Source organism: Dermochelys coriacea, chromosome 3, assembly GCF_009764565.3.
Source record: "Dermochelys coriacea isolate rDerCor1 chromosome 3, rDerCor1.pri.v4, whole genome shotgun sequence".
NCBI lineage: Eukaryota > Metazoa > Chordata > Testudines > Dermochelyidae > Dermochelys > Dermochelys coriacea.
This window is the reverse complement of record NC_050070.1, coordinates 127,404,585-127,416,570: the sequence shown is the minus strand read 5'-3', so window position 1 is coordinate 127,416,570 and position 11,986 is coordinate 127,404,585. Positions and strand designations below refer to the sequence as shown.

At 45.9% G+C, this 11,986-nt stretch overlaps 1 long non-coding RNA gene across 3 annotated transcripts; it reads right to left on the bottom strand.

Moving 5' to 3' along the window:
• Window positions 1–1,336: 1,336 nt before the first annotated feature.
• Window positions 1,337–11,962, bottom strand: LOC119852774. 3 transcript variants are annotated; one of them, XR_005291818.2, is made up of 4 exons: window positions 11,412–11,962; window positions 9,255–9,565; window positions 5,935–6,091; window positions 1,337–1,498 (listed from the first exon to the last, which is right to left on the bottom strand). It is a non-coding gene; the product is annotated as an uncharacterized LOC119852774 (long non-coding RNA). The 3 variants fall into 3 exon arrangements; XR_005291817.2 differs by lacking the exon at window positions 1,337–1,498 and having other exon boundaries at window positions 4,989–6,091; window positions 11,412–11,960; XR_005291819.2 differs by lacking the exons at window positions 1,337–1,498; window positions 11,412–11,962 and adding an exon at window positions 9,861–11,402 and having other exon boundaries at window positions 4,989–6,091.
• Window positions 11,963–11,986: the final 24 nt, after the last annotated feature.

Below are 11,986 nucleotides of genomic sequence, written 5' to 3'. Positions count from 1 at the left end.
GGCCTGTCTCCCAAGATCTGTGAGACTGATGGGTCGTCCTTCAGGATAGGTTGTAGATCCTTGATGATACGTTGGAGAGGTTTTAGTTGGGGGCTGAAGGTGATGGCTAGTGGCGTTCTGTTCTTTTCTTTGTTGGGCCTGTGCTGTAGTAGGCGACTTCTGGCTCTGTCAATCTGTTTCTTCACTTCAGCAGGTGGGTATTGTAGTTGTAGGAATGTATGATAGAGATCTTGTAGGTGTTTGTCTCTGTCTGAGGGGTTGGAGCAAATGCGGTTATATCGTAGAGCTTGGCTGTAGACAATGGATCGTGTGGTATGATCTGGATGAAAGCTAGAGGCATGTAGGTAGGAATAGCGGTCAGTAGGTTCTGATATAGGGTGGTGTTTATGTGACCATCGCGTATTAGCACCATAGTGTCCAGGAAGTGGATCTCTTGTGTGGACTGGTCCAGGCTGAAGTTGATGGTGGGATGGAAATTGTTGAAATCATGGTGGAATTCCTCAAGGCTTCTTTTCCATGGGTCCAGATGATGAAGATGTCATCAATGTAGCGCAAGTAGAGTAGAGGCATTAGGAGACGAGAACTGAGGAAGTGTTGTTCTAAGTCAGCCATAAAAAAGTTGGCATACTGTGGGGCCATGCGGGTACTCATCGCAGTGCCGCTGATTTGAAGGGATACATTGTCCCCAAATGTGAAATAGTTATGGGTGAGGACAAAGTCAAAGTTCAGCCACCAGGTTAGCCATGACATTATTGGGGATACTGTTCCTGACAGCTTGTAGTCCATCTTTGTGTGGAATACTGGCGTTGAGGGCTTCTACACCCATAGTGGCTAGGATGGTGTTTTTAGGAAGATCACCGATGGATTGTAGTTTCCTCAGGAAGTCAGTGGTGTCTCGAAGATAGCTGGGAGTGCTGGTAACGTAGGGCCTGAGGAGGGAGTCTACATAGCCAGACAATCCTGCTGTCAGGGGCCCAATGCCTGAGATAATGGAGCGTCCAGGATTTCCAGGTTTATGGATCTTGGGTAGCAGATAGAATACCCCAGGTCGGGGTTCTAGGGGTGTGTCTGTGCAGATTTGTTCTTGTGCTTTTTCAGGGAGTTTCTTTTGGTAACTCAGTGGGATCAGAGGGTAATGGCTTGTAGAAAGTGGTTTTGGAGAGCTGCCTAGTAGCCTCTTGTTCATATTCTGACCTATTCATGATGACGACAGCACCTCCTTTGTCAGCCTTTTTGATTATGATGTCAGAGTTGTTTCTGAGGCTGTGGATGGCATTGTGTTCTGCACGGCTGAGGTTATGGGGCAAGTGATGCACAGGCTGAAATTGTGGAAAAGCAGCATGTTGGCGGAAGCACGCTGTGTAGAAGTCCAGTCTGCTGTTTCGACCTTCAGGAGGAGTCCACCCAGAATCCTTCTTTTTTGTAGTGTTGGTAGGAAGGTCTCTGTGGGTTAATATAACTACCAATGCAATCCACAGCCCTCTTCATAGCTCCAGGCCTGAGGGCAGATGAATAAAACAAGCAACAATGGAACAAGTCATGTTGGGAATGCAGGCTGGAAGAAGGAAAGGCAGAACCTACTCCATGCTTTGTGTGAGATTATGTAATGAAACAACATTTTACAGTACAAGATATAGAAGGGCAGAGACTGGATAGTGGGCCCCCTCCTGGTCATATGGGCAACTTGATCAGGCACTTACTTTTCTAAAAGTGGTAGTGGACCAAAATAAATGGAAAGCAATGTACATTTTTTTGTACAGAAAATGTAAGCCACAAAGTGTTGTGAGTTTTGGGGCAACAGAACTATACCAGTTTCATTCAGCTGACCACTTTGAGTCATATGTACCTCACAGACTGAAGGAGGCGGCACATCTTAATACTCTGCATGGGAGAGGACCCAGGTGGATGAAATCTGATATGGAAAGTGGAGTGCAAGAAAGAATCACCCATGCAGCAACAGGTTGCAAAGGAAAAAACCTGCAGTTCCTCCCCCAGTATTATACACCATTATTGTAAAAATGATCACTATCAGCTCATTTGTGCATTTTAATAACCCACAAACATTAAATGACAGACTATTTACTGGCCAGCCTGAATGTGCCATCTTTGTGAGCGAGGGAGGAGGTGGTCAGCTGACAGCACACAGATATACCACAATACACACTCCTATTAGGGAGTACAACTGGATTCTAATGATCTCACACATACCACCCCCATCCTACAGAAAGACCAATATGGAGGAGGGGGGAGGAGAAGGGAGGCTTCAGAAAGCTCCAGAGCTCAGACTCAGCAATTCTACTTATTCTTTTAGCAGGAGTTTGAGAGCCACTGGACAAGGCATGGTGGCAGAGCTGAGCACAGGGTCTAATTCCCCAGATGACTCAAAGGACCTGATTTTCCTAGCCTTGCCTGGTAAATAGGCATAAGGAATGCCTGGCCTATCTTTAAAGATCTGGGGGTTCAGATAATGGGACTCCCCCAGAGAACACAAATACCGCTGTGACCAACTACAGCCCTGTGTTCACATCCTACATACCACTGTAATCATCTTTGTACAAAATATGCCTTCTGAGGCATCGTTTGAAAACTCACAGGTCAATGTCATGGTGAAGTGTGTGTAGCAACATTATATGTAAAGTTATGAACATAAACTGAAATCATGACTGACGTGTTTTCCATACAAGTCTAGGGAGGGCATAAACCTGCTCCTCAAAGAAAGGACAAGCTGACACCTCTAGCCAGGTGTCAAAGTGGATTGGCAATTATCAATCAAGTGGCCATTCTTTGGCAATGGAGGGGGGCAGGATCAGAGAAATCTGTATTTTAACAAACATGGAATATCTTTCACCCCAAGACTCCATGTTTCTGTCCTCACAGCAGGAAGGAACTTAATCCAGGGGTAAGGAAAATGCATCTCCAAGAGTAACAACTATAACAGAGAAGGGCACAAACACCCCAGCTATTCCTTTTCTCTCGCTCACCAAGATGAGAAAGAAGCCAACCTTTGGGATTGGTTCAGACCTGAGAATTTGGTCAGACCTGTTGCTAGGAACAAGGGGTAAGGATTTTACCATGAACCAAGTCTATTTTAAATTTTAGTTAAAAACTTTTAATCTTTATTTCTCTTGTAACCATTTCCGATTTTAATGCGTTTACTCACACTCACTTAAAAATCTTAGTTACATAAAAATAAAACAACTTTATCAAAACTAATACAATGTGTTTAAACGGATTTGTTTGGCAATTCCAATTAAAGTAGCAAACTGTTGTTTATGGATCTCTTACAGGAAGAAGAGACCTCTAATTTCTGAACTGTCCAGAACAGGGCTGGACAGTGCAGCTCACAAATTTGGGGGGGAAATTCAGGATTAGAAGGGTGTTGGGGTCACCCTGCAGGTAATAACCACAGCTGATGGAAGCCAGAGTGTGGCTGGTGCATTGCTGACATGCTGCTGGGGTCAGAGTTACTGGACCAAGACAAAAAGCTATATACAGACATTTGATGTGACCTGCATACTGTTTGTGAGTGACCTGGGTTGGGAGCCACAACAGCAAAGCATTGTGAGGCACCCAAGATTGCAGGGCAGGTGGTGACAACCCCCTCACTGGTTCTGGATTCTGCCCCAGAAGGTGACAACTACACAAGCATCCAGCTGAGAAGACAGGAGAAAGAAGTGTACCTTTTAGGCCCTTTCTATGGCTCAGCCAGCATTTGAAGTACCCAACTGTTTGCAAAGGGGAAAGCTAGATAGAAACCTCACAAGCCAGGTTCCAGCCAGCCAGAGTGGCGCCTCTCACAACTACAGAGAAGGCACAACTAAGAGTTGGGGACTGTGCCTCTTCTATAATCTTGGGCACCAAACATTCAGTGCCAGGAGGATGGTTGTATACTCTCAAATAGCAGCATGGCTTTCAGGAATATTCTGGAAGCTTGTGGCACAAGGGGCTGCCTATTTCCAAAAGAGGAAATCTGCAGGAGCAACAGGCTTAAAGAACTACAGTTACTGATAAATGCAAGCACGGGAATAGTCCTGCTATTGTGGGGGAACTTTCCTGGCTTCTGCACTACCCCGGTGAAGTGGGCTAGCAAAAGGATCCGAGTCCTCGCTCCCACTTCCTTTATCCAGTGGCCTCCCTGCCCTTGAGGGCTCCCCTTCCACCGTCTGTCAGAGTCCTTGTAACCGCAACAAGGCTGGGCCCAGGATTCCTGGGGGACTTGACCCCCAACCCTGCTGTGGTCACCTAGGACAGGGGCTAGGGTGTCCCCACTCTGGGGTACTCTCTCTGCACTGGGCACTTCTCTGACCCATTGACCATTACATACAAGTTAAAGCAAATGCAAGTTATTTAATCAACAATTAATTTTAAAAAGAATAAGGGAAAATGGGAAAGGTTAAAGGAAACACATCAGCCTGCTCTGTGGCAGGGAACATCACAAGCAGTGTCTCTGGAATGTCAGGGCAGTTCACAGTCTGTTCTTTGCAAGTCCCTGGCTGTGCTGCAGGGATGCTGTGGGTTGGACACTTGCTCTGATGGTGGCCACACGCTCTCAGGCTCTACATGGCAGGGCACTTCTTCCCAGCATTGCCCCCACCCTGTCAGGGTTACCAATCCCCCTTTGAGTCTGGCCTGCAGAGCCTCCTGGCTGAAGCATCTCCCTGTGCTTGGCCCACTGCCCAGGGTCCGCCCCCTCACTCTCTCCAGCTGCTCATGACACCCAGCTCCGGACTGCTCCAGCCCCACCTCCACTCTGTCTTAGCTCCAGCCCCACTCTGCCTCAGCACAGCTGCTGCTCTGCCTCCAGCTCCCTAGGCTGCTTCTCTGGCTCTGGTTGCTACAGCTCTCCCAGAACAGGGTCTGCCCTCTCTGGGCTGTGCCTCTGGCTTAGGGGCTGGAGCTCTGCTCCCAGGACAGGGTCTGCTCTCTCTGGATCTGGCACATCTCTGCTCCCCAGCTCAGCTTTCACCCCTGCTTTCTCTTTAGCTCAGCCCCACTCTGTCTGATCCAGACAATTCCAGCTCACAGGGAGGACAGGACCTCCCTGGTCTCCTGACTCCCCGATTAGCCTGCCCGCCCTGTCATTCAGGCTGACCTGGAGCATTGGCCTCCCCCCATTGTTCCCGAGGACTGGCAGCCTCAGGGTCCTGATTCCCCATCAACCCTTCCCCTTTTAGTACTGGGAGCTAGCAACTAAAACACCCCCAACTGAATGTTAGTAAGGGGGCAACAGTCCCCTTACATAAAGTAACCACTCTCCCTTTCTTTCAAGCAGAGTAGAGTGCTTCTTTCAAAATGGGACCTTGTAATCCTGCTTTCCACTACACACTTATTTCTTTGTTACTTCATCCAGCCCTACCCAGTATTCCTCTTTTGTCCACTTGGCAGATCTTATCTGTCAAGTAGATTGTGAAGTGTCCTGGGCAGGGACTCATCTTTACTACGTATCTGTACAGTGCCTTGACAGTTCCTAGGCACTACCAATCAATAACAGCCACTCTCCTCTCTCTCAGGATCTTGGAAAACAAAGGACCTGCCTTTAAAAGCTGTGGGGAAGAATTAAAGAGGCAAGACTTCTATGTCTCTCACAAGGGGTTCAGGTTAGCAACAGATTATTTTGCACTACTGATTGCTACACTACTTGCTGGATACAAGTTGAAAGATACTCAGATTTTGTGGTGTTCTGTTTTTTAAGCACATAGATTCCTCTACACCAGTTGGACAGAGCTCACTTCCATTTAGGAAATAGAGTTAGAAACAGGCTGGTGAATCAGAGTCTGTGGCAATGCTCCACATTATTCTGACAAGAACAATTCTGCCCAATTCATTCATCCTGTGTTTGAGGTCTTACAACTATGGATAAAAGCAGCTAAGGTCATAAATCTTGACTCTTTTCTCACTGTAGGAAATGTCCTTTCATTTTATTGAGAATCTTACTGTTTAGAGTGTTAAATGCACTGGAAGTAGTTGCAGGTTTTTGTTTTTTTAAAATCAGGTCTTCCAATCCTCCATTTTCCACCTTAATGAGCTCCATACTGAGTAGTTATTCACTTCATTCATCCAGTCTACACATTTGAGTCTCAAATTGGAGAATCTGTGGGAAGATAAAAGGTCTTGTGTAAAAGATGGATGGCTGTATGCCAGCATGAATTTAAAAGCTGCAATAACCTGAGCTGGACAGACAGTGGGGCAGGTCATCAGCTGGTGTAAATTAGCATATCTCCATGGATAGTCAATGGAGCTACAGCAATTGAAACCTGTTGAGTATCTGGCTACACATCTTACAGGCAGGAATATCAATATAGCTCTCCCTCAAACCATCCTGCTCCTACAAACAGGACCTGAATTTAGCTTTTCACAGCTAAAAGAAGCTTTGAACTTTCAAACGTTAGTTATTACACCAAAATCGTGATCAAGAACTAAAAATATGCTGTAATTCAGCCTCCACTCCACTAGTGTGACAATAGTGGAGGATAAGTTTTTAAAAATTGACAATTGGTTGATTAATCTATTCTCTCAGTCATCCATCTGGACAAGTTTAAAAGTACCACCCACTGAAATCTGAACAGACCTTGTGTATGAGGCAGCACTGTGCTTTGTATTGGCATTCATATACTATACACCACGGGGGAGGGGCGGGGGGGACGGACCAAATGCACCAAATGCATCTGATGAAGTGAGCTGTAGCTCACGAAAGGTTATGCTCTAATAAATTTGTTAGTCTCTAAGGTGCCACAAGTACTGCTTTTCTTTTCACATTTAAATAGTGTCACTTGATTAACATTGGAGGGGTTCAGCTGTGCAGTGAGGATTTGCCTTTGTTTTTCCAGATTGTGCTGTGGTTCTCAGGTGGCATTTATCCCTGATCTTTTCTTAAAAATGTTATAATTGCCATTATCCAAAACCAGTTAGTAGAAGGTGAATGCACTGGACATGCAAGAGACAAATTTTATGGCCCATCTCGATAAAACAGCAGATGAAAGATCCCATGCAGCCTCAAAAATGGGAAAAACCAGACTGAACCATTATAAAAAGTTACCTGCGTTCTCTGGTCTTACTGACCCTTTGCTCTCCCCAGAAGCCTGGTTAGTGAAAGAGGTGAAACTGAACTGCTGTTCAGAGTGGTCTACAGTTTCAGTTTTTGGCATTCTCTTACATTGTTTGTGCTGTATTGACATTCTAGTGCAATTGTATTAATGCTGTTCCCATAACAAAAAGAGAGACTAAAACCATAATAATTAGTGAAGCATTAGAGGGCTTAAACCTGATAGTCAAACATGACTTTAAAAAGTTTCTAGTATAAACAGATGAGGAAGGCCCACCTCAAACAAGATGTCTAATTAAACTGTTTAAAAACCAAAGTGAACCAAGTTTGTCCCCCAGGCAGCTCCAATTACTTCATCAATTGGGGGGTGGGGGGCAAAATGAGGTTTTAATTAGCAGCTAGCCTTTTTCCATGCCAAATTCTTCTTGTACCTTTCTTGAGTAAAGGATTTCAGAAACAAGAAGCAACAGGATTTTTTCCTAAGTGATCGGATAGGTTGGGAAACAGGCTAAAGATTAAGCTTTTTGTGTTTTATTTAGAAGTCAAGAGCCAAATACAGTCTGATTTAAATTCAGGGGTAAAGGGCCCAATGATTTTGATAGGATTAGGATAGTATAATGTAAAAAATACTTCTAATTAGGTACACCATTCTCTTCTCACTTGAGAGAGTGAAAATCAGGAGTAATTCCACTGAAGTCAATTGAGTTATACTTGTGTAATTACAAAATTGAATAATGTCTGAACTTCTAAAGATGCTGAAGATCTGAAGCTCTCCTTGACCTGGATGAGATTTGTGGGTTCTCTGCACCTTTGAAAATTGGTCCATAAGCCTTAAAAACACATACAGTCTTAGGATGGAAATGTGAGGTATGGCTGCGATATTAGATCATGTCAGCACAGCTGTTGTGTCTTAATTATATAAGTGTGTTATACCAATAAGTCCCAATCTCATTTTCAACATTTCTGGAGAAATAAACCAAAGTATTTCTTGTCAATCCTTGAAAAGATGAGACAGTGGCACTGCCACCTGACATCAGGGTTTGAAATAACCAGTTACTAAGCACAAGACACTCATACTTCCTTAGAATGCTATGTTTCAAACTCAGGAAGGGGGAAGAAAGAAGAGTGATGTTGTAGAGCATGGAGCTAAATTATACCAACACAGCTGGGGGTATTCAGTTGCAAGGTTTTGATTTGAACCATTGGAGAGACTGAAATTCACAGCTTGTCCTAATTTGGATCACTGGTCAAACGCCAACCTCTGCTTCTCACCAATACCTAAATGTGTGACTGTATTTTTGTAAGAGTTGTCAAGAGCACCCAGAGTATTGGGTGGGCACTTTTTTGGTTACACTTCCTACAAGTCTAAAATAGGAACACTATGTTTATTCTCAAATGACCTTGCAGAAAATCTACCAGCCCTGCCTGTAATTCAGGCACCTGGCACTTCCACTTTGATCCCAGTAAATATAGAGAGGACTTTGGCACATTCACTACAAGTTAATCTAGAGATCTTAGACTTTGTTTATCCACTATATTTGGTTTGTTATCTTTTTGCCCTTGTTAGAAAATTAGGCCAAAAGTGATTTAATAAAAATTAGGCCAAAGGTAATAGAGTTAACCTATCTGGGTAGGCATCAACTGATATCAAAGGGAACCTCTGGCTTCCTCTAAAAAGTCAACACAGACTCCAACTACTTTGTTGGCCCAAGTCTTCAGATCATCAAGCCAAATATCAGCCCCAATATAACCAAGTTTAACTCCACTAAGGCTAGGGTTACCTTATTTGAACATTCAAAAAAAAAAAAAAAAACCAAAAAAACAAACACACACCACACCACTCCATGGGGGGGGGGGGAGGATTTACTCACACCCCCATTCCCCAAAGTCCCCACCCCAACTCCACCCCCTCCCTGTTCCATTTGACCCCTTCCCCAAATCCCCACCCCAGCCCTGCCTCCTCCCAGCCGCACAAAACAGCTGTTTCACAGCACAAGCCCTGGGAAGAAAAAGCGGGCACCCTCTTTCTTCAATGAAGAGCGCTTGTTTGTGGAAAAAATAATAATGGCAAACTCACAGACATTTTTAGATATTTAAAATTCCTCCTGAACAGCAATTTAAGAACCAAAAAGCCAGACATGTCCAGGAAAATATGGACATATGGTAACCCTAACTGAGGCTAGCATAATTAGGCCTACCTCAATTCCCTCACCTTATGGTGTTCTTTGAGCTTAGGTCAGAGTCCTCTACAGAGTCCAGGATCACCCCTCCTGTACATGGCTTCCTCTTGGAATCATAGGGTCTTTTTCCTCTCTTGAAGCCAGTTTCCTTCTTCCTGGGCTGACTGGTCAGCAGTTAAATAGGATTCCTCTGCTAGAAAAGCATGCTTCTCTATTTCACTCCCCAGCACACGAGTGTCTTGTGTCTCTAAGTCCCTTCCCACCAGCCCTCACCAAGTCTCCAAAGGTAAGTATACACCAGGGGAGAACCACACACACTGTGGCAGCGAGTCCCAGGGAAGGTCTACAAAGAGAAGGAAAAACCCCGTAACTAGCCAATTTAGACTCAGGCTGCAGGGGTGTTTCATTGTTTCCAGCCTTGAGCTGGAGACCAGGCTCTAGGACCCCACAGGATGGGTGGGTCCCACAGCTCAGGCACCAGCCCAAGCCCAGAAGTCTACATAGCAGTGACACAGTCCTATGGCTGAAGCCCCATGAATCCAAATTGGCTGGCATAGGCCAACTGCAGGTTAAAAACAAAAAACACCACAACTGTATAGAAATACCCTCAAACCCCAGATGCAAAGAGCTCCACTCACCATAGAAGAGCCTCCTTGTGCTCAGACCTGGGAACAAGCATTTGCCCAATACAGCACCCCATTGTTGGTTGCTCATAGTGCAGATCTTCTCTGTCTTCATAACCAGAAGTACTCCCCCTTTAACTCAGTCCCACAATCAGGTTACTATACAGTCCCCTCCCCCACTTTCCAGGGCATCAAAGTTCCACAGACAAACTGTCACCTTCCATTCTATCTCTAGGTCTCATACCACTTCCCAGTAGCTAATAGGAGAACCCAAGCCCAAACCCACCTTTAATTCCTGGTTCTAGCCCAGGAACCTTATGACTAGGCATCCTGGTCTGCTCAGTCTCTGTTGCTGTTCCCCTGCGCTCCTTCCTACCCTAATCTCTCTATTTCTGGCTTTACCATTAGAGCATCTTCTGGTCCCTACAACTACTTCACTACTCTGAGCCTCTTGCCAGTTTTCCTATTCCAGAAAATCCTATTCTCCCCCATACTTCTGCCTTGTTTTTGGCCAGTTCCCTTTCTCTGTTACTTCTCCCTACTTGCACTTGCTAGTTTTATAATCCTAATCCATCTTCTCCCCCAGATGGGCTTCATCTATAGTTAGGCTTTATCAGGCCTTGGCTCCCAGGTGCATTATATGAGGTTAATAGACCCCTTCTGGCCCCCACTAACCAGCTCAAGGCTTGTGTGGTGAATATCCCATTGCCTAGGTGAACTGACTTGGGCTCTAACTACAAGACTAAAAATAGAAGTATAGATGTTCCTATATTGGAAACCCGGGAACTGGAACTCAGGCTCTGAGACCCATTCCTCTGACTGGTTTCACAGCCCAGGCTTCAGCCTAAATGGGAATGTTGTAGTGCTAATTTTAGCCCTGTAGCGCAAGCCCTAGTCAGTTGACCTGAGCTCTGAGACTTGCTGCCATGGGTTTTATTTGCCATATAGACATTCCCTAAAGCTTTGTGTTTTAATCCCCAACACTAACAGCTGATTTCTTTGTTCTCTTTTCTACCTGTGAACCTTGTTGCCAGAGTATGTGGTGAAGGCCAAAAGTATAACTGAGTTCAAAAAAGAATTTGATAAATTCATGCAGGATTGGTCTATCAATGGCTATTAGCCAAGATGGTCAGGGATATAAATCCCATGCCCTGGGTGTCCCTAAACCCCTGACTGCCAAAAGCTGGGACTGGATGACTGAGGATGGATCACTTGATAAACTGTCCTGTTCTGTTCATTCCCTCTCCCTGTCCTGATGCCAGGAACAGCTGCTGAATGTGCCCTTGGGGAGGCACAGGGAGAGAAGGACAGAGCCACCGCCCTCTCCCTGCAGGTAACATGGCATGGGGAGAGCACGGTGGCCCCAGGCAGGACAGAGGGTGTCAGTGGGCAGAGGACACGAGGCGAGTATGTGTCCTTCCTTTTAGATTGTGCACCCCCAGCCCCAGTATGGGGAGGCACCAGTTGTTTAACCATTAGGATACACTCGCTTCACATTTTCTGACTCCTCTCCACAACCAGGAGGGCTAGAAAGTGACGTGTTTTAGTGAAAGCTGAGATTCTCACCTCTGCAGGAGCGGGAGTTTCGTTTTTCAACTCGAACTATCCCAAAGTTTAGGACAAAATCAAGAGAGTTCACAATACCGCCTTTCCTCTGCTGGGTTGTAAACTGCGGCTAGCAGGCTGTGTGTCTAAAGGCAACCAGACTTCACAATTTTCCACCATCAAGATAATTCCTGCGCAAAGGCTACGTTATCTGTGCAAAGGATTATGACTTTTCAGGCAGGATCAGGGATGACGAGGAAACAGGCTGGCAGGCAGACAGGCCCTGGGGGGGGGGGGGCAATCGCCCCTCTGCCTCTACCAGGCTGGACGGGCACCGTTATCTAGGGGGTGTCAGTAGGCCGGAGCTCGCTCTCCGCGCAGCCACAGCCCCGCTTATAGCAGCGGCCGCTACAAGGGCCCTAGACGCGGCAAGTCAGGAGGCGGGCAGAGGACCGGAGAAGCCAACAGCGACTCGGAAACTCGCCGTTTTCGTCTCCGCGGGCGACCTCAGCTTCTTAGCTTGCGTCTTTGAGCTTTTGCGACGTACCGTTCCCTCCTCCCGCCGCGCTACTTTACGCGGCCGCTCGCCGCCGCCG